At 49.9% G+C, this 24,325-nt stretch overlaps 1 protein-coding gene across 1 annotated transcript in view; it reads left to right on the top strand.

The window, feature by feature from the left end:
• The window catches only part of LYST (lysosomal trafficking regulator), a 3,942,656-nt gene that overhangs the window by 2,285,619 nt on the left and 1,632,712 nt on the right, over positions 1-24,325 (top strand). The gene's annotated exons all lie outside the window — the stretch shown is intronic.

The following is a 24,325-nucleotide window of genomic DNA, read 5'->3' on the forward strand; positions in this document are numbered from 1 at the left end:
GTCCAGTTAGACCACCGACTTCAGAATAGAAAGGCTGATCAAGCTAAATTCGAGAGTCGGGTATGGGTTAAACCCAATGTTACCCCCAAAGGAACAGATGCAGCAGAACCTATGCAGATCGGGGGGGGTTAAAGGACCCTTAACTCAAAAGGAAAGAGGAAAGAGACGCTTCGGATGGCATCACCTCAGTCGATGGAACTGAAATTGCCTCTGGAACTGTAACTCATTCCACTACTGAGCTGATGTTCTGACTTGAGTGTCGTGTAGACCGTTGAGACCTCCGTCCCCAAGTGATGCACAGGGGAACCAAAGAACCCAGCTGTGCGACCTTTGGAGCCAAAGGTGGGAGATGTTACTTCGCGGATCCACGGAACCTCTGGAACACCGATGCTGCTGCAAAAAGAACGGGGTTAAGTACCAGGCAAATACAATATAATACAAGAATCAGAGGATCTGAATAATCTTACCTATCCGGTCGTTGGAAAACCCGGGAGACCTAGTGAGGGAGGTTCGAGACTCAGATGAGAGGCAGTCCCCAGAACAACAGGGACCGGAGTCACACGTGGACACAGGACAGTCCACCTGAGATTAGAGCTGGAGGCGTAGTGTGAGTTACCAAAGGGCAATGGCGTAGAAGTCCAACAAAATACCAAGGGATGATCCGAAGGCAGGTGAGGGACGGGTCGAGGTTCAGCAATGAGTAAACAGTTCCAAGCAAAGGTACAAAAGGATAATCCAAGGGAGTCCAGGTGAATGATCCAAAGTCAAGGTAAACCAACAAAGCAAGTCCAAACGTAGCGCCAAACAGAGTCGAAAGACAGCTGAGAAGTGGTGAGTGCTCCGTGCATCAAGCGTTATATACTGTGCGCTTCCGAGTCATGTGACGCCCTCCATCGTCACGTGGGAAACGCCGCCCTGAATCACGTGAGCGGATGAATGATCGATGCGGAAGCGTTCCGCCGCCCCTTCTGCTGTATGCTCTCCATGGCAACTGCCAATGCAGGAAGGGCTGCAACCGGGCACGTACATTGTACCCGGTACAGAGCTTTCGGTCCTTTGGGGTAACCACATCACGTGAGTCTCGAAACCTGGAGGGAGTAGTGTGGGAACCCGGGGAAGGTGTTGTGGAACCCGGGGAAGGTGTTGTGGAGATGTTAGCAGTGTTGTGGTGTGCAGAGGAGCGTTTAACATAGCCCCCCCCCCCCAACGGCTCACGACCCCGTGGGCAGGACGGGTGATCCCTATGGAACCGGGCCACCAACCGAGGAGCGTTAACGTCCAGGGCGGAAACCCAAGAGCGCTCCTCCGGGCCATAACCCTTCCAATCCACCAAATACTGGAGCCCACCCCTAAACCAACGGGAACCCAAAATAGCTGACACTTCAAAGACATCAGGGGAGGCCAGGGACACCGGGGCTACCGGGGCCTGGAGACGGGAGGAATCGTGGCAAGGCTTGAGAAGGGAGACATGAAAAACAGGATGGATTCGCCAAGAGCTCGGGAGAACCAGACGAAAAGCCACTGGATTCACAACCTGGGAGATCACATACGGCCCAACAAAGCGAGGCAGAAGTTTCCGTCAACCAACCAGGCGAAGGTGACGGGAAGACAACCACACCCGGGAACCCACCGCAAGGGGAGGAGCAGCCAAGCGCTTGCCATCAGCACGGGACTTCATGGAGGCCTTTGCTTCAGTAAGGTGAACCAGAGTACGAGCATGAACAGCAGACAGATCCCTAAGACAAGCCGTGGCCGCAGGATTCAAAGAGACAGAAGCGTCAGGGACAGGCAAGACCTTGGGGTGTTGGCCATAGAGGGCGTAGAAAGGAGAGAAACCCGTAGCAGAGTGAGCCGCGTTATTGTATGCGAACTCGGCAAGCCGTAAAACACTCAACCAGGAGGAGTGCTGCTGCAAGATAAGACACCGGAGATGCTGCTCCATAGATTGGTTCGTCCTTTCAGTCTGTCCATCAGTCTCGGGATGATAGGCCGAGGAATACCTGGTAACGATGCCAAGCATCTTAGTCAAAGCTCTCAAAAAACGAGAGGTGAACTGCGACCCTCGGTCGGAGATAATGACAGAAGGGAGCCCAAACAATGTGAAAACAGATTTGAAAAACAAATCAGCCAGGACCGGGGCCGAAGGGATCCCCTTACAGGGGACAAAGTGTTAGGGAGAATTAGCTGTTTAGGCTGAATTTCCTAACCTAGTGAGTCCCCCAGCGGCTTTGCTGGATTTCTGGAGTTTGTTTTTTCCATCCTGCCAAGAGTGAGAGACTTTTCCTCCCACTCTTGGACATGTATGTGTTTAATTCATTTGAATGTCAATGTGTTCTATGGGCTATGGGGTCTTTTACTCCATAGGGTCTCATATGTTTTTCTATGTGTGTTACACCGCACCCTACGTGCCATAACACTGGGGCGTCCTAGCGGACCTCCACCATAGACTCCATACCCGGGGACTGACTACTGTCTCCCCGGGCATGTAAAGTCACCATTGGCTTTACTAGACCTAAATTTACTAACAGAACTAGTACAAACCATCTTATTGTGGACGTACTAGTAGGGGTAATTCGATTACTCCTGGATCTGTTACTCGAGGGGGCACTGTCCCGTCTCCCCTCGTCGAGTTTTGGCTGGTGGCAGTGGAAACTACTTGTTATGTTCGACCCCGGACATAACCCTATGGGATTCGTCCCATTGTTGGAGATTGATACTTTTTCTTGTTAATCTCTAACGTACCACCGATCTACTTATCTTAAATAAGTTTATCGGATGGTATTTTCTGCCAGAACTCGGTTTTTAAAATGGCGTCTGTGTTCATCTCTGTGACTCCTAAACCAAAGGTTGAGCCCTTTGTTCCACTTTTGGCGGGCCTCTGTACAGAGACCCTCCAAAGTGGTGCCATTCTGTCTGGGTTACCACAGGGGTGTGGGAGGGGGTTTAGGCACCCTGGACCGAGTTGCCTTGCCAACTCCAGTCGCACTCAGGAGTGATTTTAACCAAGTGGTGAGCCTCCCCGCTCACCACTTAGCATGTGTTGATTGACAGCTAGGCTGAATGAATGGGGGTTTTCTGCATAAAAGCAGGGCTTTTGGGACTGGATCTTCAGAAGTCGCCACAGGACCTAAGAATCCGACGAGGGTAACGCTGAGCCGACCTGCAACGATGACACCTCCGGTGGAGCCCTGCGGAACCGACTCACCACTTCCCGACGACAGAGGAGATCTCCCTGCCGGAGAGTCTCTTCCCCTGACTGGTGGGAACAACCAGTCCCCTTTGCTTTTTCTTCGCCTCAGGACGCGGTGGTCGAACTGCCCGTGCAGAGCACCCCGGCAACCGGATAGCCACTACCCCTGTACCGCGACCAAAAGGTGGTGCCTTGTGCCCGCGGCTGGTCTCTTCCCTGGTGGTGCACCGGACTTCACTTTTCTTCGACGACGAGATCATCTCTACTCTTGGCAAAGACCCGACGTGCATCCACCACCAGGAACAACTGCCCCCACCGGAGCTGTCTCTCCACAAAAAGGTACTGTGTCCGCCTGGCTTCCCTTTTGATCGGTTCGAGTGAGGTGTCTTAATCCTCGCCTTTCCGTTGGGTCGCCTCCAAGCTTTTTCTAGCGTGTTGTTCTGAACTGGTTCAATCTGCCGATAACAATTTGCTACAAAGACTCGAACGCATCTCCACTAGAGACTTTTTGGGACATATCGCCTTGCCCCTCTCCGAGTGGGCCTGGCCTCTGAACTTTATGATCTATTGTGGTTCTTGCCTTCCTGCCTTGCATTTTATCCGTGAAGTATTGAACTGTGTTGATTTCGTAACCTGCCTATTTTTCTCTCCCGTCCTAACTAATATTAGAGTGCCATCTAGGTTGAGGTATACACCTCTGTCTGAAAATAAGTGATACCGGTAGAACCTAGACTTGTCGAAATATTGTTAGGGGGATTGATCGTGTTCTTCTTCGTAGAGTAATTGTAATTGAATTGTTTGCCGTGATAGTGCCATAGTGTTTTCCATAGATGTTCCGTTATAAATAAATACCTTAATATCTTTACACTGAAGCCTTGTTGCGGGTTTGCTTGTCTTACTGTGAAGAATTGTCCTAGATTGTATACTCCACATACTGCTCAACTCTTCTTGAGAGAAGTCTGACTGCTCAGCCACAGCTACCAAGTGAATCTGTGTGGTACAGACTGCTACCAGTTGGGTTCACCGCCAAACACCTGTAGTCCTAAATCTTTTGCAGTGGTCCCAGAGGGAACTGCACAGGTTTCCGCCTAACACAAAGCGAGCCATTTTGGTGAATGTATCCACCACCACCCAGATGGTATCAAAACCCTGCACCCTGGGGAGATCGGTCACAAAATCCATAGTCGGTGTGTGCCAAGGTCTTGGGGGTACCGGTAGCGGAAGCAGCAGGCCGATTGGGCGACCTCTACGATGTTTGGCCTGAGCGCAAACAGAGCAAGAGTTGACATAGCATTCCACGTCGCGCTTCATAGAGGGCCACCAGCACCAGCGCTTCAGGAGATCCATGGTACGCTCCTGGCCGGGATGGGCATTAAAGGGGGCATCATGAGACCATTCAAGGGCCAGGTTACGGGTGTCAGGCGTGGGGAGAAACAAGCGATCATGCACGAAAGGCAAACCGTCACAATACACCAGATCCCAATCTCGCAGTTGGTCAGAGTGACTGCTCGTCCATGCTCGCACAGAATCCAACCATGAAAGAGAGGGAGTGCAGAGACAAATCACGTGACTCTTACCTAGAACAGTATCAGGGAAGGTTGGCAATGAGACCCCACCCGGAGAGCGTGACAAGGCGTCCGCTTTTCCATGAGTGACCCCAGGACGATGAGTGATGTGAAAATCAAAGGCGGAAAAGAAGAAATGCCACCGGACCTGTCTGCTGTTGATGCACTTTAGGGAGGCCAAGTCCTGCAGGTTCTGATGATCGGAGTAAACAGTGTTTGGATGCTTAGCCCCCAGGAGATGATGGCGCCAGACACGAAAGGCGTCCATGACAGCCAGAAGTTCCTTCTCCGTTACAGTATAATGGGCCTCAGCACTGGATAACTTGCGGGAGTGGTATGCCACCGGGTGCAACTTGCCCGTCGTTGGACATGTCTGAGACAACACTGCACCGAGGGCGAAAGAAGAGGCGTCCGCCTCGACTATGAATGGAAGTTCGGGATTGGGGTGCTGAAGGATCGGTGCGGTGGTGAAAGCGGTCTTCAGAGCCTCGAAGGATTCCTGATGTTCCTTTCGCCACTGATAGGGTACTTGAGGGCTAGTCAGAGCCGTGAGTGGGGCCACAATTGTAGAAAAGGACGAAATAAAGCACCTGTAGAAGTTGGCGAAGCCCAAAAAGGCCTGCAAGGCCTTGAGTGTCTGAGGAATCGGCCAATCTAGGACCGCCCTCACCTTGGATTCGTTCATGGATAGGGCCCCAGGGGTGATGTGGAAGCCCAGAAACTCAACAGACGCTTTATGGAACTGACATTTCTCGGGTTTGGCAAACAGCGAATGTTTCCTCAGGCGGGATAAGACCTCCCGAACATGCTGTACGTGGTCATCAAGATCCCGCGAAAAGATCAGGATGTCGTCCAGATAAACAACCATGTATACGTCCAGAATGTCCCTGAATATGTCATTCATAAAACGCTGGAATGTGGCCGGGGCGTTGCATAGGCCGAAGGGCATGACTAGGTATTCATACAACCCGTAACAGGTGCAAAAGGCAGTTTTCCACTCATCGCCCTCGCGGACGCGCACTAGATTGTATGCGCCCCGAAGGTCCAGCTTGGTAAAAACGGAGGCATGGGATAAGCGGTCCAGGAGGGGGGTGATCAAAGGGATTGGATACCTGTCCTTTTTCGTGATGGCGTTAAGGCGTCGGTAATCCACACAAGGACGTAAATCCCCCTCTTTCTTGGGAACAAAAAAAATAGGGCTTGCAGCTGGTGAAGTAGAGGGGCGGATGTGGCCTAGTCGTAGGGCGTTCTGGACATACTGCTTCAGAGCTTGTTCTTCCGAGGGGGACCGAGAATAGATCCTGCCCGAAGGAACGGTAGAACCCGGGATTAGTTCAATCGGGCAGTCATATGGTCTGTGTGGAAGAAGCACCTCGGAAGAACCGCGATCGAACACTGACTCGAATGCTTTGTATTCAGGGGGAATCCCGCTAACTACCCCTCCAACAGTATGGGAATTCACAACCGCTGATTCACCGTCATTCAATGTGAGCTGAGGGAGAGCTCCCAAGGCCCGTGATGGAGTATATGTTTCCTGATGGGTTGGGAGACAAAAGTTCTGGCAGGTATCTGACTCAAAGAGGACCGTGCCTGTTTGCCAATTAATGAGAGGATTGTGTTCACGCAACCAGGGTATTCCTAATATGATACCGAACTGGGGTGTGGTCATCAGGTCAAAACTTAGCGTCTCTGTGTGAGTGTCTTGTATAGTCAATAAGAGGAGGGCAGTTTGGTGCCTAACGGGACCAGAGACTAGGGCAGTGCCGTCTACGGCCTGAACCGGTTCGGGTCGGGTTTTCACCACTAAAGGCAGATTGAGAGAATGGGCTAAAGCAATGTCTACGTAGTTCCCCGTGGCACCAGAGTCAATGATGATCGTGACTGCGTGAGAGATACCTGCAGAGGGACAAAGAGTGGCCTGTACAAAGATGGGCTGGACACGAGCGAAAGCAGGAGAGGCACCCGGAGATGAGGACTGGAAGCTCGACCTGGTCTCCGGATCTAGGGTCGAGCTGTCCGAAAAACCTGGAACTTCTTGGGACGTCGAGGGCATTCCTTAACATAATGTCCCGTGGTGCCACAATAAAAGCATGCATTATCCACCCTCCTACGTTCTCTCTCAGATATCGTGATGGGACTACATAAACCTCCCACTTGCATGGGTTCCTCGGTGCTGGAGGCGGGAGTACTGACTGCTGTACGATGGGAAAAGCCCAACTCAGCCCTGCGCTCTGAGCGACGTGCATCTACCTGCAGGGCAAGATCCACTAGTTCTTGATACTGAGTGGGCACGGAAGGGACCACGGCTAAGGCATCTTTCATTGGATTACTCAACCCTCTATAGAATACGACCGCCCGCTTGCTTTCTGGCCATGATGTCTCGGCGACCAATTGGTTGAAGCAGGTGATGTAGTCTATCAAGGTCCCTCTACCCTGGGTTAGTTCTAACAACTCCAGATCCCTGGATTGTGCCTTGTGTCGGGTGTCGAAGATTTGGGACATCTCGGTAACTAGCAAATCAAAATCATAGAGAACCGGGCTATTGTTCTCCAGTAAAGGATTAGCCCAAGCGGCAGCCGTTCCGGTCAGGTGGGAAAGGGTAAAGGCCGCTTTAGCAGTGGAATTAGGGAAGGCCAGAGGTCTGCACAGGAAGTGTAACTTGCACTGATTGATGAAGGTCCTGAAATTCTTGGGGTCGCCTTGATAACGTTCAGGAGCAGCCAGGGGAGAAGGGGCTGGAAGGACCACCGGGGTTGGAGCTGGGGTACTTGCCAATGGAGGAGGTGTGGCTGGAGTGGAAGCATCCCCGAATTCAGAGTCTGCAGGGAGGGAATGCTGGACACTCTGTATGGAATCTAGCCTTTGGTGAATCACGGTGTTTGCGGCGGCCATATCTGCCCTTAATACTGTAATTGCCTGTATTAAAGCAGCTATGGGTTCTTCCGTGGACCCCTGCATATTTCAACACGACTATACGGCTTCTCAGTCTGTTCTGACTTGAGTGTCGTGTAGACCGTTGAGACCTCCGTCTCCAAGTGACGCACAGGGGAACCAAAAGAACCCCGCTGTGCGACCTTTGGAGCCACAGGTGGGAGATGTTACTTCCCGGATCCACGGAACCTCTGGAACACCGATGCTGCTGCAGAAAGAACGGGGTTAAGTACCAGGCAAATACAATATAATACAAGAATCGGGGGGGCGTGGCTTGGCGCCGATGGCGAGCGGTAGCTGATCCGCCGAGCTCCGGCCGAGACGCCGTTTCCTGATCCTTTTTCTCCGGCTCGCGTGCGACCCCGACTTCTGAAAAGGAACGAGCGGTTGGGCGAAGCAGCCCTGCACCTGAATAGTTGTTGGGCCCACCAAATTGGACCCCCCTGAGACTCCGGTGGCCCTGAATCGGTTCTCCCCCCCTCCCGTTCTTACTGGATCCAAGATGGCGCCCCGCGCAGCATAGCGGTGCCTGCGAGGGGTACCCCCTCCCCCAACGGATTCCAGGGCCCGGCGGGGAGAGGCAGCAGCAAAAGAGAGGCTCCGCTCTTCTAGAGACCACCTCTACGGACCACACCATCACACACGGGGGCAGACCACAGCTCACGACCCGATATTTGGCCAGGTGAAGGGCCCCACCAGTGATCTCACAAGTGAACTAACTTTTGAGGCCTAAAACACCCGCAACCATCGCCCCAAGATGGCCGCCAAGAACAAGACCAGAGCCGCCACCATGGACTCCTTTGTTTCCACCAGGGCGAAGACCCCCACTCAATCCAAGGCCAGCTCCTCTGAAGTTGCCCAGTCGAGCGAAGAGGTGGCGGCCGATAACCACTCTCAGATACTTGATGCTATAGCCTCGCTAAAGACGCATATAGACTCCAAGATCGACGAATTCAAAGTCGATATTCAACTGATCCGCCAAGACGCTCGCAACTTAACGGAGAGGGTCGCGACCGTTGAACAGTCGGCAGAGGAAGCCTCCACGGCCATCACAGCCATAAAGTCCGAAGTTGTCCTCCTGAAGAGGAAAGTCACCTTTTTGGAGGAAAAGGCGGAGGAGGCCGAAGGTCGGGCCAGACGGAGCAACATCAGGATCCTGGGGGTCCCGGAGGGGAACGAGGGAGTAAATACCACATCCTTCGTCGAAACCCTTCTGCTACAAGAAATAGGGGCCGGCAAATTGACCCAGGGATTCTCTGTCGAAAGGGCCCACAGATCCCTTCAGAGGCGCCCTCCCCCCGGATCGCACCCCAGACCCATAATCGCTAAGATACTGAACTTTCAGGACAGAGAAACTATCTTACGGCGATCCAGGGAGGGGGGCCCCATCGAGCGAGGAGACTCCAAAATCTCCATTTATCCGGACTACACGCAGAAGGTACAAAGAGAGCGGAACTCATTTGTCCCGATAAAAGCCCGGCTCCGACAACTGAACCTAAAATATAGACTACTTTATCCATCGCGCCTAAGGGTTGTCTACAAGGAGAGAGTGGTATTTCTCGAGAACCCAGATGCGGCCAACATGTGGCTTGAGGATAATAACCTGGCGGATGGCAAGGACAACTCACAGACTGAGACCTAACCCCCCAGCGACCCCCATGTAAGAAACATCGCACGTGAGACCGGAATACAGAAGATAATCCAACTACAGTTTTTTCACTTGGAAACGGCCTCGTTCGGCTCTGCCGCCAGGCCCTTGCCCCACCCCCAGCGTAGTATTTACCCGGTCTGGGCACCTGCCTGACCCAGCTCGCGCCCGACTCCCGGATGGGCTCCGACGGCTCGAGAGCGCCTGAGCACCGCGACAATGTTGTAGTTGCTGGGCGCACCAGTTTAAGTTTTGTTGTTAGTTTTATTAGTTGTACAATCTTCATGCCTCTTTTGCCAACGCAGACCGAGATGGGTCTGGGACATGACACCGATGAACGAAATGCAGTGGTATCCCCCCTGCAGCCCACCCGAACAAGACTAAAGTGGAGTCGGACCCCAGAGTCCCACACCAAATCTGAAACTCGAACCGGATGGCGGCACAGCTTACTGTAATGACCTGGAATGTGCGGGGCATGGGCTCATACCTCAGGCGCAATCGTATACAGTCCTACCTCAGGAGGAAGAAAATCTCCATTGCACTCCTTCAAGAGACTCACCTCACGACGGAGGCCATGTCTAAAATTGCAGACCGATGGGCTGGGACTGTTAGAGGGTCCCCCTACTCTAAATACGCCAGAGGGGTGCTAATATGGATAAGCCCGGACGTCCCCTTCCAGATGGAGGGAAGTGAACAAGATAAAGAAGGGAGATTCACAGCGATTTGGGGCACATTGGAACAAACCCCAGTCTGCTTCATCAACTCTTACTTCCCTCATCACGGGATATCGGCGTACCTCGCCACATTGATAACGAAGCTGACTCGGTACCGGGACCGCACCTTCATATGGGGAGGGGACTTCAACTGTGTTGCTGACACGAGTGCAGACAGATCGCTGCCCCCCCCACGCCCGAGCAGCCTCACATCCGGTGCCTTGAGGGAAACTCTGGAGCAACTCAACTTAGTGGACATCTGGAGGGAACACCATCCGACCGACAGGTCCTACTCCCACTACTCAGCTCCACACGGAGTTCACACAAGAATTGACTATCTGTTCATCAATAAGGAACTTACCCCACACATAGCAACCACAGAATACCTGGGGCGGACGATCTCCGACCACTCCCCACTGACCATGTTATGGCAAATGAGAGGCCCCAGACCCCCGATCCCCATGTGGAGGATGCCGACCGCGGCACTTGCGGACCTCGAGTTCAGGGAAACCCTTGCCGAAAAATTGGAAGAATACTTGGAGAACAACATCGGTTCGGTCCCCTCCTGGGGCACATTATGGGAAGCAATGAAGGTGGTGACCAGAGGCGAAATCATATCGAGAGCCGGCGGAACTCGCAGGCAGTTGCGGAGAACCCTGGAAGCACAGGAAGCTGAGATCTCCCGACTGGAGTCCACATGCGACAACTCTATGGAGACAGAGACCAAGCTGAAGGAAGCCCGCACAGAATGTCAGCAGGCATGGGAAAGACTGGAAAAATTTGATTTCGCCACGCACACCGCCAGATCTCATAAAGAATCGGACAAACCGGGAAGACTACTAGCATGGCTCTGCAAACGGGAACACCCCAAACATCTCCCAGTGGAGATACGGGACGCTAATGGGTCATCCCACTCGACTCAGCTAGGGATCAATGAAGCCTTTGCTAAATTCTACACAGAACTGTATACCCACAAGACCCAGATTCCTGCTGCAGACATCATAGACACACTCGAGGAGATAGAACTTCCCCACATTTCGCTCGAGCAGAGAGAGGAGCTGGAAACCGAGATCACTCTTGAGGACGTTCAAGGGGCAATCAGGTCCCTCTCCAACAACAAAGCCCCTGGCAGTGACGGCCTCCCACCTGAGTTCTATAAAGCGTATGAGTCCATCCTTGCCCCAGTTCTCCACGAGGTCTACCAGGAGGCACACACGGATGGGATTCTCCCCAACACCATGAAGGAAACCATAATAGTCCCCATGCTCAAGCCACACAAATCGCCCACCGACTGTGAGTCCTATCGCCCTCTGGCTATGCTAAATTACGATGCCAAGATCCTCACATCCATATTGGCCCGCAAGCTAGCCAGGGTGGTGGGTTCCATCGTTCACGAAGATCAGAACGGATTCGTTCCTGGGCGCAACACCACTGCTAACCTCCGGAGGTTGCAGCATGTAATGGCCGAAACATATGACAGGGACGAGGACCTGGCGGTGTTGTCGCTCGACGCCATCAAGGCCTTCGACTCCATATACTGGGAGTGGATCAGGGAGGTCCTGAGAAGATTTGGCTTTGGAGGGGGCTTCATCAGGTGGGTTGAGGTCCTCTACAATTCCCCGACGGCGAGAGTAAGAACGGGAAGAGTGGTTTCAGCGGCTTGGGATATACAAAGGGGAACAAGGCAGGGCTGCCCGTTATCACCCATGCTGTACATACTGGGCCTGGAACCGATTGCATTATACTTCAGGCAGCAGCTTTTCGATGCTGGCATTAAGGTGGGCAATGCACACCACATAATATCCTTGTATGCAGACGACGTCCTTCTTTACCTAAGCTCCCCCGAAGTTAACGCGCCAACCGCGTTGGAGATACTGGACAACTATGCGAAGTACTCAGGGATCCGCTTTAGTAGGAATAAGTCCTCTGCCTTCCCCTTGGCGGGCTTACGCAACATTCCGGAAAACAATCTCCCAGAGATAGGAATAAGCTGGCAACTGGTCCAGTTCCGTTATTTGGGGATCAACATAAGCCACACCCCGCTACTCATGCATGAACACAACACCGAGGCCGCCATCACGAGTCTCCGAAGTTCTATAAAGTTTTGGTCCAAGCTCCCATTGGCCATGGTGGGCAGGGCAGCGATTGTCAAGATGATCGTACTCCCCCGATTCCTGTATTTCTTCGTAAACATTTGCCATTACATTAGACCGTCCTTCTTCAAGAAGCTGGAGGCCATCATCAGGGACTTCCTTTGGGGCCCACATAGGCATAAACTGTCGCTGTCCGTCCTCTCTCTCCCACACAAAGAAGGCGGAATAAAGTTACCGGATCTCCAGTTGTACTACCTGGCTGCCCAGCTGAGTCACATAACGAGATGGCTCTCGGATGAGCCTTCAGCAGAGACCGAACTGCTGAGGCAACCCTTGGACAATGTGATCCCCAAGGAGATCCTATGGCACCCTACATGGCAACCCCCGGTCCCCTCCATGGTGATTGACCTGGGAAGAAAGATATGGGCCAGGTCCTGCTGCATCAGGCGAATACGACACCCATACTCTCCGGACAATCCCATCCTAGCAGACACCTGTCGAACGGCTGCAGACATCTCTACGGCAAGGAGGTGGGAAGAGGCCGGCATTTACACATGGAGCGACATGTATGAGGAGGGAGAATTCAGGGATTTCGAATCTCTTAAGGCTGCCGATGGAATTCCCCCGGGCCAGTTCCTCTGGTACCATCGCCTCAAACAAACTGCTAAGAAACAATGGACCGGATGGCCGGAGGAGCCCTCCCCTGACCCTCTGCTACAAGAGATGCATGACCTCTCGGACGGCTGGAGACCTGTCTCCAGGCTTTACAGCAGACTATGTGATAAAACCAACCCTAAATGCGAAGATCTGAGGACAAAATGGGAGGCGGACCTTGAGACCCCGATTTCAGATAAAGAATGGGAAAGAGCGCTGATATTTCCCAAAAAAGTATCCAGGAACACCAGGTTTGGCCAGATCCAATTGAACGTTCTTTACAGGACATACATGACCCCACATAGGGTTGCCTCCTTCAATAAGACATCCTCCCCTGCATGCCCCTGGTGCGGGAATGATAAAGCAGATGTGATTCACATGTTCTGGACCTGCACCAAGGCGATGGCACTGTGGTCCAAGGCCAAACAGACCTGCATGGACGCCGGAATGACAAGATACGAATGGACTCCTGGCGAGTGCCTCCTGGGGACCTACCCCAGACCTAGCAAATCCAAGCACGCTGTTAAATTAATGGACATCTCATGTATCCTGGCTAAAAGAACAATAGCGATGGCCTGGAAGACGCCGTCGGGCCCCAGGCAAGAGAGATGGCTCAAAGAACTCGAGAGATGGACAACAGCTGAAACCAGGGCCTGGCAGGAAGGAATCACGAACAGTGGCGAAACCGAAGGTGGCACTTTGGAATCATGGAAGGCCCTCCTCAGAGACATACGCTTCAGCGCTGACTACAAACCCCCCTGAAGTCCCACACCACTGCATTGACACTGCCCGGATGCCGGCATTGGTGGAACCACCCCTGTGTTTGACCCCTCTTGCTTCCTGAAACTTTGGGTCACTGCCCCTAACCCACCCGTCCACTGTAAGTTTGCTACAACATGAAGACTGTTGTTGATTTGTTTGTTCCCCCCCCCTTGTTTCCCCCTCACCGTCTCCTCCCCAGTTCAAACCAATGTTGATTTCTTGTTGTATTGCACGTTTTTCTTTTCTTTTTTCTATCAAAACCAATAAAATACGTTTTAAAAAAAAATGAGTCACCCGGTGTGGAAATAGCGGTGGCGGTAAATCCGCCGCCACCGTTGTTTCCATGCTGGGTGATCTCGAGTTCTGCAGGTAGAGGTGTCATTCCCGCCAGGTCTGACCTGGCGGGTTTAGCGCCACCCGCTCTGCAGGCAGACATGGAAACACCGGCACCGTCACAAGATGGTGCCGGTGTATCCACTTCCCCATTCCCATTGAGTCCTACAGGACTCAATGGGAGTGGGGATTTACCAGATTCCGCCTCCAAAATTTCCGGGTCACCAGGGTTGTAATGCCCCGGTGATTCCCGGAATCACAGAGGCAGAATGGTAATACGAGTCCGGCGGTGGCCTGATGGAATTTCAGGCACGGTTGCCGCCGGAGTCGTAATGAGGCCCAATCTATTCATTAGAAGCAAACATAGATAGGATATCTGCCATGCTCCGTACACGTACACACAGACACGAAACAGTGCACAAGGCCAAATACAAAGAGATCAACCTGGTTAATTTCCTAGGAATGAGGGATGGTAACTTTTTTAATGAACAATGAACAGTTCATGGGCCTATCTCCCCATACTATCTGTCTGTCTTGTGCCTTAATGACCTATCAAGTGCTCAAGGTTGGTCAGCAAGAAGCCAACCAATTGGAAACCCCAATAGTATGCCACCCATGAAATAGCTTGCAAACCAATCACTTATTGTAAGGATGATGTATTTGTACCTTTATCAAAATAGAGTTAGTCTTAGGTGGAGCCATGAGATAGTTATAACCCAATAGAATGCTGAACACATAGAGTCTATATGTAGTTTCCACCACTAACCAATCCCTGTTCCCCATAGGATTTTATAACTTAGATTATGCTATGATGTCTGTGATTAAGGCTTTGTAGTATTTAACCAATTGTTTTCTATGTATCTTGTGAGAGAAACAAGATGTTCATATGTGTATGCTGTCCTTGCTTTATTTGGAAGATAATAAAGCTGGAATTTGGCTTGCAAAAAAAAAAAAAAAAAAAAAAAAAAATAATACAAGAATCGGAGGATCTGAATAATCTTACCTATCCGGTGGTTGGAAAACCCGGGAGACCTAGTGAGGGAGGTTCGAGACTCAGATGAGAGGCAGTCCCCAGAACAACAGGGACCGGAGTCACACGTGGACACAGGACAGCCCACCTGAGATTAGAGCTGGAGGCGTAGCGTGAGTTCCCAAAGGGCAATGGTGTAGAAGTCCAACAAAATACCAAGGGATGATCCGAAGGCAGGTGAGGGACGGGTCGAGGTTCAGCAATGAGTAAACAGTTCCAAGCACAGGTACAAAAGGATAATCCAAGGGAGTCCAGGTGAATGATCCAAAGTCAAAAGACAGCTGAGAAGCGATGAGTGCTCCGTGCATCAGGCGTTATATACTGTGCGCTTCCGAGTCATGTGACGCCCTCCATCGTCACGTGGGAAACGCCGCTCTGAATCACGTGAGCGGATGAATGATCGATGCGGAAGCGTTCCGCCGCCCCTTCTGCTGTATGCTCTCCATGGCAACTGCCAATGCAGGAAGGGCTGCAACCGGGCACGTACATTGTACCCGGTACGGAGCTTTCGGTCCTTTGGGGTAACCACATCACGTGAGTCTCGAAACCTGGAGGGAGTAGTGTGGGAACCCAGGGAAGGTGTTGTGAAACCCGGGGAAGGTGTTGTGGAGATGTTAGCAGTGTTCTGGTGTGCAGAGGAGCGTCTAACAGCTGACACTGTTGGGTCAAGATGGGCATCGAGAAACTATTGTGTTTGATTTAATCATGGCCCCGCAATTCCAAGTAATTCTGGGAATGCCATGGTTGGAAACACATAATCCTTATATTGATTGGCGAGAGAAGAGTGACCTTCCCGGATTGTGCACACACCTGTTACCCGGAAAAAACCTTGAACAAAAGCCTGGCCACCATCACTAATCCAGTTGTGCAGTTACGTCAGGAATATCAAGAATTTCAGGATGTTTTTCAAAAAGAACAGGCAAATACCTTACCACCTCACAGATCATACGATTGTCAAATCAACCTAGTACCCGGTGCATAAACTCCATGCAGTAGAATCTGCACCTATGACGATATCTGGACCAATACCTTGCTAATGGCGTCATTCGTCCATCCAAATCTCCTGCATCCTCAGCTCTATTCTTCGTGCCTAAACAGGAAGGTGACCTTAGAACATGCATAGACTACCGCGCATTAAATCAGATTACGGTAAAAAACCGATACCCATTGCCTCTGATCCCCGAATTACTAGACCAAGTAAAGGATGCTTGTATCTGCACTAAGTTAGACCTCCGAGGGGCATATAATCTGGTACGTGTAAAGAAAGGCGATGAATGGAAGACTGCCTTTCGCACCAAGCACGGGTTATTCGAATACCAGGTGATGCCCTTCGGGTTGTGCAATGCACCAGCAGCCTTCCAGTATTTTATGAACGATGTCCTTCGTGAACTCATTGACGTCTGTGTTGTCGTATACATAGAAGATATTCTAGTGTACTCCTCCTCAGAATCAAACCATGTGAACCACGTTCGTGCAGTCCTTGGGAAACTACGCCAGCACAAGTTATACACAAAATTGGAGAAATGTGTTTTTCATTCTACAGAAGTTGAATTCCTGGGGTTTATCCTGACTCCAAAAGGAGTTTGAATGGACTCTCGAAAGGTGTACGCAATCCTCAAGTGGCCATCACCCAGTTCAGTTAAAGGGGTACAAAGCATGCTTGGATTTGCTCATTTCTATCGGAGATTTATTCCTGAATTCTCACATATTGTACACCCCATCACAGCACTTTTGCGAACAAACGTTTTTTGTGGACTGAAGAGGCTGAAAGAGCCTTCCAAGAGCTAAAATCGAAATTCACGTCTGCACCTGTCTTAAAGCATCCTCGCCCTGAGCTTCCATACATAGTTGAAACCGATGCATCCAGTTTAGCCATGGGAGCTGTCCTGTCCCAGAAGGATCCCGAAACCGGTCAACTTCATCCAGTAGTATTCTGGTCAAGAAAGTTCTCAGCACCCGAATTAAACTATACTGTTACTGATAAGGAGTTATTAGCTATCAAGTCCGCCTTCAAGGCTTGTTGGCATTATCTTCTCGGTGCTAGGCATACCATCACTGTAATCACCGATCACAGGAATCTGCAATATTTGAAAACAGCCAAGGCCCAATCATCGCGTTAACTTCGGTGGGCATTATTCTTTGCCGAATTCAATTTCGTGATCACTTATCGACCAGGTTTGTAAAAACGGCAAGGCAGGTGCCTTATCCCGAATAGGGATGGGAGAAGTATATTCGAACACGGAACCAGTGCCCATAATTTCAGAACAAAGAATTCTTGGCATAACTACTCTACAGACTCTAGAAGACATTCATTTAAAAATCCAACAACTTTTCGATCCAGCAGCCCTGCAGGACTGGGTTAAGAAAGGCCAAGATTATTCAGTCATCAATGACCTACCTTACTATCAAGGACGTCTATTTCTACCACACAAGGAACTACAAGAACTAGTCATCTCCAATTATCATGACGCCCTTATGGAAGGACACCCAGGTATCGCAAAAACTGAAGCTAAAATGAAAAGACAATTCTGGTGGCCCACCTGGCGAAAGGATGTAAAGTCATTTCTGATGTCTTGTGGTATCTGCGCCCAAAACAAAAGTCAGAAGAAAAAAACAGCTGGCCTTTTACAACCTTTGGATATTTCACTTACACCATGGCACACCTTGTCTTTAGACTTCATTACAGATCTACCTCCGTGTAATGGATTTAACACCATTCAAGTTATTGAGGATCTTTTTTTCCAAAATGGCCCACTTTATTCCTTCCGTATTGGTCTCTGACCGAGGTAGTCAATTCATTTCGCAATTTTGGAAGAAATGCTGTCAATTGGCGCAAATCGACGTAAGGCTATCAACCAGTCTCCACCCCCAAACTGATGGTCAGACGGAGAGGACCAACCAGACTCTTGAACAATACCTACGTTGTATGCTACACCAAACCGAAAGCAATTAGAAAGATATTTTATGGATTTCCGAATACGCATACAATAACTCCGTACATTCAGGAACTGGACAAAGCCCCTTTTATACCATATATGGACATCATCCTCGAACCTCATAACTCGATTCGCCTCAACACTTATAAATGCCTGCAGTGACTCATCTGCACTCTACTATTACAAAAGCCTTTAAGGAAGCAATAGAACACTTGAAACAAGCAAAGAAGAAATACAAGAAAAATGCTGACCGACATAGAAGTGAAACTCCACAATACCAGATTGGAGATCAAGTTTGGCTGGCTACAAAACACATAACTCTAAAGGGAACTCGAACTTTCAATTCAATCCTAGATATTTGGGACCTTACACCATTAAGGCCATTATCAACCCGGTGGCCGTCAAATTGGAATTACCCTCTAATATGCGGATTCATCCTGTCTTTCATGTTTCACTTCTAAAACCAGTTCAACCTGGGACAAGATTAACCAAACCACCTGACCCCATCCTAATAGATAGAGAACCTGAATTCGAGGTAAAAAATATCCTGGACTCTAAGATGGTTAAATCAAGACTTTTTTTATTTAATCGACTGGAAGGGTTACGGACCACAAGAAAGGTCATGGGAGCCTAGTGATCACGTTCATGCACCACGGTTGGTGAAGAAATTCCATCGGAACTTCCCAGACAAACCAGGATTTAGGAGAAGAGCAACTTTAGGAGGGGCCTTGGGGGGGGGGGCGGGCGGGGGAGTGCTGTCATGGTGCCTACCCCCGGGCATTCGGATCAAACCCATCAGCCCCGGGAGCAGGCATCCAGATATTTAATAAAACCCCAGCAGCCCCCCGGCTGGGGGCTGTCTGGGTTCAGTCCTGGCGCCTTAGGCGCCAGGCTCATAATAGAAATCGGTCCTGGCGCCATAGCCGCCAGGCTCATAGACTTTACTTACCTCATGCAGACCATGCTGCAAATGAATCCAAGCCAACGTGAGGCCTGGATGGGACTATTTTACTACAGGGACTATTTTTTTACTCGGGTGTGGTTCTAGGGACTTCTTACCTGGAACTACTTTGGAGGCTATTTAAACCACGCCCGAACAGCAGCACATGCTTCGTGTTATTCTGCATCCAGCAGCATAATGCTCACCGTGCCTGCAGTCAGCATCCAGTCTTCAGCCACGCCCGTCACGAATCCAGAGCTCCTAGCAATAGAAGAAAGAAGAAGGAAAGGTTAGAACACAGATATTATTTCAATCCTTACCTGAATTTCCAGATCCATCCTTTCTTCGAACTTGAAAAGGACCTTATTCTACATGCGTCGCATCGCCAGCTGCAGCGCCGCGCCATTCTCACCAGTCCTCACAGCATTTTTCGATCTGGCGCAGCCTCCATCATTTTCTTCATCGAATTCCACCATCTAGGGGACAAAAGAAACAGAAGGTGTGCCGAGAGAGCCAACAAATACAACCTCTCCACCATAGACTTACCTGATTAACAACCGGAGGCATTATTCTGTAACAAACCGCAACTTCTTACGCCGCACCTGTAAGGAGAGAGAAACCAGCAATTTAAATACACGCATCTTTTACCGGACAGTGTTGGGTAATACAGACTCTTACCTGAACACCATCAGCTGCCACAAAACAATATTCCCTTGAATCCAGCTGCAACACAAGAAAGGAATGTACAAGAGTGAACATCGGACATATTTAACTCTTTGAACTTTATACTTACGGGTTCTCGCCTGGAACCTCGGAGTCAATATTCATCCGGAACTCTTCCAACTCCTTCAAACCAGTGACGTAACTGGTATCTACGCGCCCCTACATTCCACGCAGGATGGAGAGCTCATCATTTAAAAACATAAGGTGAGCTTACTGAAAGTGAATATCGGTGGTGATTAGTGGGGAGAACAGTGGGGTGCCATTACTAGAATCCACGGGTGGCTAAATCCCTTTCTCCACTTGCAGGAGAATACTTCTACGGGTCAAGCAGACAAGATTAGGCGGTCCAGTCCAGTCTGTCACCTCTGGACTACGCTTCACGTTGGAGGAGGTCGCAGCTGTCCGTGTCCGATCGACGCCCCTGTGGGAGCCAGGTGAGCGTAACACCAGGAGAGTGTGAACAAGGGATTTCATAGATTCTATAAACACCTCTACGAAGATGCAGGAGAGACAGCAGTGCAGGAGACTCAGGAGATGCTAGAAGACACAGGATAACCTAAATTGAGCGAGGAAGACCGGGAGATCCTGCATGCCCCAATCACAATAGAGGAATTAGAGACAGTGGTAATACATTTACCCACGAGCAAAGCTCCTGGGACACAGGCTCCCAAGCGAATTCTACAAAACGTATAGACAAGAAGTGCTCCCCCCCGCTATTGGCAATGCTAAACGAGGCCTTTGAGAAATGGAGACTGCCGGAATCTCTGCAGGAGGCGGTCATTATCCCACTCCTCAAACCTGACAAGCAAGCACAGACTGTGGGTCATACAGACCACTATCCATGCTAAACCAGGACAGTAAAATTCTCACGACTGTGCTGGCAAACAGACTTAAGCGGGTAATAAATAAACTCATACACCCCGATGAAACTGGATATGTCCCATGTAGAAGCATATCTGATAACCACAGGAGGCTCCACCATATCATAGAACAGGCAGAGGGTGACCCAAGTGAAATAGCAATGGTCTCGCTAGATACAGTGAAAGCCTTCGATTCCGTAAGGTGGCCTTGGATGCTGGCGGCCTTGAAAGAATACATGATGGGACCAGGGTACCTGAGGTGGGTGAAAATGGTGTATAGCTCCCCAACAGCCAGGATCAAGACAGGAGCGATAATTTCAGATAAATGGCAACTCAGCAGAGGCACGAGACAGGGCTGTCCATGGTCCCCGATGCTGTACATCCTTGCACTAGAACCTCTAGCGATCTGTCCGAGACAGCAGTACGAAGAAATAGGGGTTCACACTAAGGGGGGACCGCACCTGATATCATTGTATGCGGATGATATGCTACTATACTTGTGCTACCCAGAGGAGAACTTGCAATATATCCTGGAGGTGATGGAGCGCTATGCGACTCTCTCGGGCATAGCGGTGAACCCCAAAAAATCAAGCATGTTCCTCTTGGAGAGGTATCGAGGAGTCCCACAGGAAGACTTGCCCATCCTGCAGATAGCCTGGTAGACCAGAACATTCAGATACCTGGGGATTAACATATATCACACGATGGCAGACAAGCACAAAGGGGCAGTAGAAGGCATCAAGAATAGCATGGGGTTCTGGGCAAAGCTCCCCCTGGCCATGGTGGGAAGAACGGCCTTGGTCCTGCCTAGGCTCCTACATTTCTTTGCAAATATCGCACATATGTTGCCTAAGCGCTTTTTCATCAAGCTCCAGAGTTTATGCAGAGGTTTCTTGTGGCACAACTCCAGAAACCGAGTGGCCCTATGGAAATTACAGAATATGTATGACAGAATGGGTATAAACCTGCCGAACTTCGAAATATACCACTTGGCAGGGCAGTTACAATACGTTGCCAGATGGCTGTCAGAAGACGAGACCGCAGAATTCAGATTGCTGAGTGGTGAATGTGATCCTTATTTCTTAAAAGCACTGATATGGCTGCCCAAACCAGAGTTGCATGGGCGATCGAGATTGCTGGAACTGGGCTGGAAGACATGGCACAAATCATGTTGAGCTATGGGAAACCTGACCCCATGCTCCCCGCAGGCACCACTCGGGCGCTCTGCGGGGTGGATGAGCAGCTGAGGAAAGGGATACGCAAACACTGGGAGCCAGTGGGCCTGGCGACCTTCGGAGATATATGGCAAGAGGGAAAGGCACTGGACTTCCAAAAGATAGTGGATGAAACGGGGGTGCATACGGGGCAATATATCCCATATACTAGAATAGTCAAACGGGTGAAGGAAACATGGTCCGAAATATCACTGGCAGAACAACCCGACACAGCCATAGAAACGATGTATGATATTTCGGAGGGAGGGCACGAAATTTCCCGGATTTACGAATTGGTGATGTCTAGAGTGGGTAAGGAGCTGCTCCAATTGAGACGGGACTGGGAGGAGGAAGCGGGAGAACTTGTGCAAGATGGGCAGTGGGAAAGAGCTCAGAGATATCATAAAAAGGTGTCTAGGAATGCTAGGCTGCAGCAGATTCAGCTGTATGTCACCCATATGGCATAAATAACCCCCCAAAAGATCTCCAAATCATCCGGACGCCTGGATGATCCATATGTTCTGGGCGTGCCCGGAGGTGGTAACATTTTGGGAGGAAATAAAGCTACGACTATCCGAAAAGGGAATTAAGCTAGAGGTGGAATCTGTGTGGGCATGCATGATGGGGGGGATTTACCAGACCACGCAACCTGAAACACGTGAGCAAACTCAAGGACCTGGCCAACATTCTGGCCAAAAGAAGAATAGCCATGAGCTGGAAAGCAGCCCATAGACCCAGATAAGAGGTATGGTGGAACGACCTCCTGAAATGGGCAAACGCTGAGACAACAGTATGGTATGAGGCGGTCAGCAGGGGGGAAGATAATTAAATGGGACCTCTGATAGCATGGAGACAAATGGTAGCCACATTTTCGGGATCCTCCCATGCCAATTCCAGTGAATATGACACGCCCGAGAACGACGAAGGGGATTAACCCCCAAGAGAGGGGAAATCCGAAGAACTGAGGTGGAAGCTCGAGTTTAAGTGGGGGTAGGAGGAAAGACAGCAATATAAAAATAAAAAAAATGTAAATGTATGCTAAGAAGCTTGTAACTGAAAATGCCGGGTGTGAATGTTATGTTTTGTTTGTTGTAAAAACCAATAAAAACTATTTTTTAAAAACAAAGAACGTACGAGAACCTGTACTTGCAAAGTAGCACAACCGGACAGGAAACGGAAGGTCCATTTGTATCACATAACTCTCTTGATGAATGAATGGAAAGAGAACCTGACAGCCACCCATGCCATAGTACTAGCCTGTTTGGTTCCAGAAGAGGTAGACAACTTTGAAATAATTCCTCCAGTTATCTATCCAACAGCAAGAAGATCTAAAATATGTAGTCACCTCATTTCCTAATGTGTTTTCAGAAAAACCAGGAAGAGTAAAAGGCACATACCACTAAATTAGAACACTTAAAGGTAATGTGGTTAATTTAAAACCATATAGACTCACCGAAGCCTGGAAACAGATAGTGATTCAGCAAGTCAACAAAATGTTGAAAGCCAATATTATTGAGCCTTCATCGAGTCCATGGTCCTCTCCTATCGTGTTTGTCATTAAACCTGACCGTTCCTGGAGATTCTGTATAGATTTCAATCGAGTTAATTCCATTTCTGACTTCGATACCTATCCTATGCCACACATCGATGACCTAATTGATGAACTCGGTGCAGCCGCCTATTTAGCCACCCTAGATTTAACCAAAGGGTACTGACCAATTCCAGTACACGGCCAGATAAGGAAACAGCGTTTTCAAAGCCCCTAGGACTGTTCAATTCAAAGTCCTGCCTTTTGGCTTACACGGCACACCAGCCACTTTCCAGCGCCTCATGGATAAAATCCTGCAACCCTATTGTTATTTCTGTGGGGCTTATATTGACGATATACCTATTTATAGTAATGCCTGGGAAGACCATCTCTTTCATCTTTATACCATCATGAAAGTACTCTCAGAGGCTGGCCCAACTGCTAATCCAGCCAAATGCTGACTGGCCCGGTCAGCCATAAAATACCTTGGCTTCTTTGTAGCGAATGGGAGTGTACAGCCTCAACATGAGAAGGTGAAAGCCATCCTAGATACACCAACACCAAAGACCAAAAGAGATCTTAGAGATTTTCTCTGGTTAGTAGGATATTACCGTAGGTTTATCCCTTACTTTTCTGTCAAAACAGCTAGGCTGACAGACAAACTCAAGAATGCCGAACCCCAGAAACTTCATTGGAACGACGAGGATGATATATGTTATAACACTCTAAAAGACTCTTAAGAACCCAATCCTGAAGGTAGTAGACTTCTCTAAGGAGTTTATATTACGGACAAATGCCTTCCTTACAGGGTTAGGGGCAGTACTGTTCCACGTTTTTGACGGATTAGAACACCCTATCCTATTTGCAAGTCTCAAGCTTATCCCATGTGAAAAGAATTACTCCATGTTGGAACTAGAGGCCCTGCCCATCATGTTGGCCATTGTCTATCTTAGATGCTACCTATTAGGAAGAAAGTTACTAGTTACAGACCACTCGCCCCTAGTTTGGATTAGCCAACACAAAGATTGCAACCCTCGGGTCATGCAATGGTTTCTAGACCTACAACCCTACTGCTTCACTGTGGAACACCGAAAAGGAAAAGACCAGGGGAATGTAGACTTCCTTTCCTGGTTCACCTGTGAAGCAGATGCAGCTAGATAGCATGGAGGAAGGATATGTGAGAAACCTGAAGGTGTCTGACCTGC

The sequence above is a fragment of the Ambystoma mexicanum genome, chromosome 4p (assembly GCF_040938575.1).
Source record: "Ambystoma mexicanum isolate Mex_15411 chromosome 4p, UKY_AmexF1_1, whole genome shotgun sequence".
NCBI lineage: Eukaryota > Metazoa > Chordata > Amphibia > Caudata > Ambystomatidae > Ambystoma > Ambystoma mexicanum.